This window comes from Coptis chinensis, chromosome 8, assembly GCF_015680905.1.
Source record: "Coptis chinensis isolate HL-2020 chromosome 8, ASM1568090v1, whole genome shotgun sequence".
In the NCBI taxonomy this organism is placed as follows: domain Eukaryota; kingdom Viridiplantae; phylum Streptophyta; class Magnoliopsida; order Ranunculales; family Ranunculaceae; genus Coptis; species Coptis chinensis.
Window position 1 is genome coordinate 56,574,367 of NC_141463.1, and position 5,603 is coordinate 56,579,969.

At 35.5% G+C, this 5,603-nt stretch overlaps 1 long non-coding RNA gene across 1 annotated transcript; it reads right to left on the reverse strand.

Moving 5' to 3' along the window:
* Positions 1 to 415: 415 nt before the first annotated feature.
* On the reverse strand, positions 416 to 3,953 carry LOC147482048 (uncharacterized). Its single transcript, XR_015206838.1, has 3 exons — positions 3,816 to 3,953; positions 1,595 to 1,656; positions 416 to 783 (listed from the first exon to the last, which is right to left on the reverse strand). It is a non-coding gene; the product is annotated as an uncharacterized LOC147482048 (long non-coding RNA).
* Positions 3,954 to 5,603: the final 1,650 nt, after the last annotated feature.

Below are 5,603 nucleotides of genomic sequence, written 5' to 3' on the forward strand. Positions count from 1 at the left end.
AATCTTTTCTATTAATTTAGCCAAGTCCCGGGTGTTTACCAGGTCTTATGAGTATTCTCATAGTTCTTCCGTTACATAGAGGTATTACTTGCCTGAAAATTGGCTCTGATCCGCATACTAATTTTGTGACACCAACTCTCTTCGTTGAACTTTACAGGTTCGCACTCACATCAGAAGCTTAAATTTGCATTAAATATTTTGACCCAGATTGAATCCATTGCTTGCACTCTTTCCTAACCCTTTGACCATCGGATAGACTATATATAATCAGTAGTAATATTTATTTATCACACAGCCACTCAAAGATGAGAAAATTTTAGTTGAAACACGAGGTTTTTCTAGCCATGTAAAAACATTCAAGTTACATTCCTCAAGGTTTACCACAAGTTTTGGCTGACATTTTTCATCTCTAACATTTCTTTCTCACAAAATAATTAAAGTTTTCATTCAAAGAAAAAAGGATTTATTGAACATGAGCAAATATCTGAAAACAAATTCCTCGTACATTCATTTCTGTTTCAGCTTGTACAATGCACAGAAGAGCCGAGAAAGTCGAATGCCTCATCGTTCAACTTATCTCAAAAAAACAATGGTTATCAGTCGTACTACAGGTTGCACACATTGAAAATCTGCAACCAACCATATGACTAAATTTTAGCTGGTACTATTACAAGTTGACATTTGCACTTCTTATTAGTTCTTCTGCCCTCCGGACTTGAATGTCAGCCATTTAAATGAATATTTGAGCAGTTGTGCATTCTGTTGCAGCAACCAATATAAGATCTATGTAACAAAAAGAAGGGAAAGCAAGGAAAAAAGAGTCAGAAATTCACAAAATGATGATAATATACATACGACTTACTGAAAAAATATATATCAACAAAATTCTAGGGATAGCATAAGAACATGAGCAATGTTGGTTGTTACCTGCACAGCCTGCAGGAAACAGTATCAAGTAATGGAAATCGAGTAGACTAACAAATATGCAATCAGTATACTTAGATGTGCTAAGCCTCAAGTAAGGGGAAAATAGTAGCCGAAACACTTGTTCCAATTCCTCATTCAGCCAACATAATGGTTCCACGATTTTTTCTGGCAGTGAGAGCATATATATTGACAAGGAGCAAACCAGAACAGGGTCTGATTTATGAGAAACCAAAGTCCAACACTTCCCTAATTAAATTGCATGAGAACATTACCAATTCTAATATCAGTAGTCACATTCTAGTGACAGAGGATTTGGCTGTGCCAGTGATTTACATTCTAAGGTTCTTTTACTATGAATAGCAAACACATCACTGTAGCTAGAGGCACACAAACAGACATCACAAACGATGTCACAAATATGTAACGGCTATATTATTAACGAGAATTAAGTGCAAAAGTTCATTCACAAAGCTTGCAGACACACACACACACACATCCTCAAAGTAAACCATGCTATCAGGCCTTAATATAAATACTGCAGTGATATGATATATATGACTAGCAAAATACCAAGTTAGATCTATAAAGGTATCAAAATTGGGGTGTGTGTGTGTGTGTGTGTTGGGAGAGGGGGCCAGTGGGGGACCAACGGTAAGTGAAGATGTACCTTCTACATAATCACTCCCATACTCCTTGTCTCAAAGATCCGAAACCATGAGGAGGCCATATCTAGCAAAAGAAACATTTACAGGGATAAGTTTTAACCTTCGAGAGTTCAATAATCCACATAATGTATTTCTTCAGCTTAATCTAATCTTTACCTGTGAAGGTTACCAGGCCACAATTACTCATTTATTATGTTAAATTACTTCATAAGATTGAAGATAGCTAGAAAGGTGAAACATCATTGTAAAATTATTCTAGAATTATTCCCAAGCCTAAAACTAGCTTAAGAAAATTAGCAATATCAATATTTTTTTTTCTTTTTTCAAAGAACAAGAGAACACATATCAATGATCAATTCATTGTTTATTACCAGAATACCAGGAAAACATAAACCAACTCATACAAGGAAACACAACTGTACAGCCTCAAATTCTATTGAAATGGAGCAAAACAGGAACTGAAGCTTACCCTGCAAAGCACTTTACCTTACGAAAGATAACAAAACCAGAAGCCTCCACTACATGCAATGTTTGTCCACACACAAGGGGGGGCGGGGGCAGGGGCTAATCAATATCTATTATTAACTATCAATTGAGCTAAAGGACTATGTGATAGTTATACCCAATATGAATTAGTAGCTTATTATCTGGACTCCATACGTCAATCACATAAATCTTTTATCTTCAAAGCTATTTGGTTAGAAGCAACAATATCATCCAAGTAATAGTAGTTATCACAATATTCACATGAGTCTAGCACTATGAAGCACGGATACTTCTATATGGGTGAAGTATCCGTGTCCGATACGTATCCGACACGGATACGCCCGGATACGCCTCGGATACGTGTCGGATACGCAATTTGGAGTATCTGATTTTTTAATTAATTTTTTATTTTCCGATACGTGGGGGATACGCGGGGGATACGTGGGGGATACGCGGGGGATACGTGGCGGATCTGGCTGAATAGTAATCTCACAAATTTTTTTTGGAACTTCAACAAAAAAAAAAAAAAATGAAATAAAATCCAAGATAAGAAGAGATGCAAGAGAATAAAGATGAAGTGAATTAAGATGTAGAAAATGACTTAGTTGAAGTTGGACAACTTGATTGACAAATCCATTGTATTGTTTTGAACTTTTTTGTTGGCATTTGCTTGCAGTGTTATACACTTATACAAAGTTGCTGCTTAATGTGTTTGAATTGGTCATTTTATGAAGTAGAATTGCCATTTTAATTTGAATTTGGTGATATATATATATATATATATATATATATATATATTATTCAAACGTATCCATGACGTATCCGAATCCTATATTTTTGAAAAATGTCGTGTCCGCGTATCCGTGTCGTGTCGTATCCGTGTCGCGTATCCGTATCCGTGCTTCCTAGGTCTAGCATACTATTTTCCTCCTTCGAGTCTCATGTTGTTCTCATTTGATTCCTACCATTTCATCGATCGCTATAAATACTTTTCATAGTATAGTTCCGTCGTATAGACTAATATTTTGTTTGGTAGTAGGTGAGATACATTGTTCTCGCTATAACAAAAACCCACGTAAAATTAGATCTTGATAATTGGAGATGGTCAGCCCGTAAGATCAACAAAAGTAACTCTATTTTTCCTGTTAGTTATGGTCTTATGGAGGCACCCAAGTTCAGGAATATGGAACAAATAAGGGCATGAGTAGCCACTGAAAAATACTCAGCCAATCACATCAGGAACCATCTAAATTTGAATCTCGACTGAGGAGATCTCCTAGTTGAGAACACTGAAGGAAAACTTCAAAAGTTCAAAGCCTTTCTTAGGCAATAAATTTAAGGGTAAAATGAAAAGATAATAAACACTTCCTAAAGGGTTTCTAGGTATGAAATTTTAAACTTTAGTGTGCAATGCCAGGTGAATATACTCGTAGTGACTACTAATCAGTTGTAAGAACAATACTGCTAGGTTTCCAAAGATGTTTTGCAATACACAAGAAGTATGCAGTTTTGGATAATCTTCTGAAGAAGAGTTTCCAAGTTCAGAGTCAACCACCTAAACTATTGTTCTCAAATTCCATCAATGACTATACTATTTATATATCATATGGATCAGAGACATATTGTTCCATTACTAGTAGTATGCCATAGCCATATACTTTAGCATAACAAACTTTCATTAGCAAAAGAACGTAAATGAGAAAAAGAAAATCTAAAAAAGGACGACAAAATGTATACATTGTATGGCAGGCATGATAGAGTAGATACTATTACGGCAGTATGCTGATCAACATTCTCTAAGACACTGTGAAGCTCTATCTCTTTCTGCAGCTCTTCTCTCAATCTTTGGACCTGTTGCGGCATGACTTACATTAGGGAATATATAGTACTACTTCACATTTCCATTTGCAATAAACATAAAATGCTAAAGATATGAGAGACGACAAAGGTAACTGATAGAAATATAGTTATGGATCGTAGTAGAGTTGATCTTCTTTTGATGTTGGGGAGGAGGTCACTTTCAAGGAAATTCAAAATATCAATGTGAAGCCAACCTGAGTTTCATTTTTCTGTTAGGTAGCTAGTGAGTTTTTGGTCCAACGGATGAAGGTGAACATTCCTCTTAGTCCTAAGCTCAGACGCTTTTTTCTTTTGGTAATCTAAACTCAGGGACTTAATGCCTGTAAGTATACTACTCGCGACAATACAAAAGATAAAATGTTTCGAGAAATAAAATCTGTGAATTCTAATCCTACTGTACAAAAATACATAGCAAATGCACAGTTAAAACTAGTAGCTTTAGCTTTAGTCGTAGCATCAATTGTTTGTCCCCCCACCCCCCTCCCCACAGACACACACATATACTCACAAAGGATCTTGCTAAGTCTTACTTTCAAAAATCATATAAGGTTTAGTGGATTTCTTGAAATTTTTAATTATAAAAATTTGCATATTTAAGGAGAGTTCCCCGAACAAATTTTGACTTAGACCAAGTTAATTAGCACAGCACGCCTTTAATTTGTCTACAAATTTGCTCTTAAACTTTTCAGTGACACCATCTTGTCAGAATGTGGGAAGGTCACTTCTTTGACAAGTTGTCCAATTCTATTCATATACATGGAAGGTGCAGAATCGTGTTCACCACCTCGAGGTCCTCGAATATCCGCGTAACTTTGTTTACTATTGGAAGATATAATTGTGCCAAAGTGTGACATGAGTTGTGTTGTATATGGGAGCTGCTGTCCATAATTTAGAATATTGTTATACTCATGACTTCGTGATTTTCTACTCCAAACTTTAACCAAATCATATAAACCACAATAAGGGCAAATTTGGTTGAAAATCTAATTCTTGGATACCAAAAGGTAAAATAGATGCTAATTATTTCATTTTAGCTATCACGAGTAGCAATCGAGACAAATTTTTATATGGTCTCAATGGAGATCGGGAGGAAAGTAAACTTACATCTTGTTCAAGCCGGATTAAATGCGTGTATGTCTTTGTTACATTTCTTGAAAGGTCGAGAAGTTCTGCTTTTTCAGAGAACTTGTTACACGGAAGTCAGAATTTCTGTCTCGTCAATTATAAATATTCAAAGAAACATTTGGGCCTGTCCCTTCAAGAAAAATCGTATGAGCTTTTTCTCAAACATATTCTTTAAGTGGTAATAATGGCCCAACTCAAAGGAACAGGACCTTTAAACCAGTAGCTGCTAATGTGTTCATATCTAGAAGGCTTGTTTATCATAGTGACTCGTTTATCTTATGCATTCCGACCAAGATTTGTAAGTTCTTGCAGTTCACTAAAAATTCAAAAAACTGAAATCTACACCAAATCCGCAATACTCTAAAGTTTGTTTCTATTTAAAGAAAATAATGTATGTAACTGAAGCCATAAATTTAGTACCTCCACTGTGAAGGAGTTGTCACTTTGGAACTCGTCCACGATAGAAAATATAGTAACAAGGAAAATAGGGTTCTAATACTTCAACACTAATGAAAGACTATAAACAAACAAAATAACTCA